Consider the following 1,361-nt stretch of genomic DNA (forward strand, 5'->3'; position numbering starts at 1 on the left):
AAAACTGTCCACCAGGTGGGGTTCCAGGGCAGAGAGTGAGAGTCAAGATGACCCAGAGCTAGCTAGAAGCGAGACCAGCTTTTAAATCTCCGCTCGCCACATCAGCCTCGGAAGCGCTCACGCAGGGAGGGACAGCACACATGCTCGCATCTTAGACGCTCACACACATTCTCTTCTAGTGAATTCTAAAACAGAATTCGTATTGGGGGCAGGGGTGGTGGTCAAAGGGGAGCCTAGTTTCGTTTACATGCACATCATTCTAAACCGAAGGTAGGGTAGCAAATCGTCCGCTTTCGGAGTGCGAGAGTGAACGACACAGACAGGGGGCTGGGGAAACAGGACGCACGGGATTGGGCGAGCCGGGCACTAACTAGACGATGGCGGGGTTGGCACACAGAGCCCCATGTATCAGAGACACGACAGAAGAGAGGCCAGTTGACAGACGGATGCACGGATGCACCGACCCACATACAGCAGACAACACACAAACTCTCAGACACACCACACAGCTCCCCAGACGTCGGGCCGACCCAGGGACACACACGCGCGCACACACAGGTGCGGCCCCGGGCCACACGCACACCTCGCACAGGCACGCGCGCCTGGCCCTCTGCGGCCGGCTGGGAGAAGGTGGCCGCGCTCACCCGGCGTGTTTATTTACTCATTTGTATCAATGAACGTTTGTACCCGACTCCTCCCGCCTCTGGAGGCCGGGGCCGCCGCATTTGTCCCCGGCGCGGGACACTCACCGGGACCAACATCGGGGGTTCCTCCGACGCTGCAGGGGCGGAGGGGACTACAAACTTAGAGGGTCTCAAGGTGTCCGAGAGGAGGGGCTGCAGTGCTGGCGGCCCGGGACACGGACCGGGAGAGGGGAACATCGGGGTCTTGTAGGGTAAGAGACGTATGGGGCTGGCAGGGAGACCTTGGCATCTAAGGTTTGGGGTTTATGGACCCGGGCTGGAGGGCCTGGGAGCGGTAAATGGGAGGAGGGAGGGGTCCCTGGAGACAGGAGACTGCAGGGTTTCGCAGGATAGGAGCTGGGGACCTGAGCACAGGTTCAGGGGGTTTTGGTGCCCCTTAGTCGAGCGGCGGTCTGGCCGAGCCCTCAGCTGCTGAGGCGACAGCCCATGTGGGACTGCCCCGGGCTGGAGGAGGGGGCCGGGACCCCAGAGGGAGGAAAAGAGGGAGGGAAGTAGCCTAGCAGCCAAGCGGGCATCGTGCGAGTGCGCACCGTGCGTGTGTGTGTGTGTGTGTGTGTGTGTGTGTGTGTCTCATCTCGTCCGTCTGTAGGTGCCGGGCTCAGCGAGACGCCGGTGAGAAGGAAGAGGAGGCGAGAGGTGAACTGAGTTTGATCCTGC

Source organism: Pteropus alecto, unplaced genomic scaffold (assembly GCF_000325575.1).
Source record: "Pteropus alecto unplaced genomic scaffold, ASM32557v1 scaffold131, whole genome shotgun sequence".
Classification (NCBI taxonomy): Eukaryota; Metazoa; Chordata; class Mammalia; order Chiroptera; family Pteropodidae; genus Pteropus; species Pteropus alecto.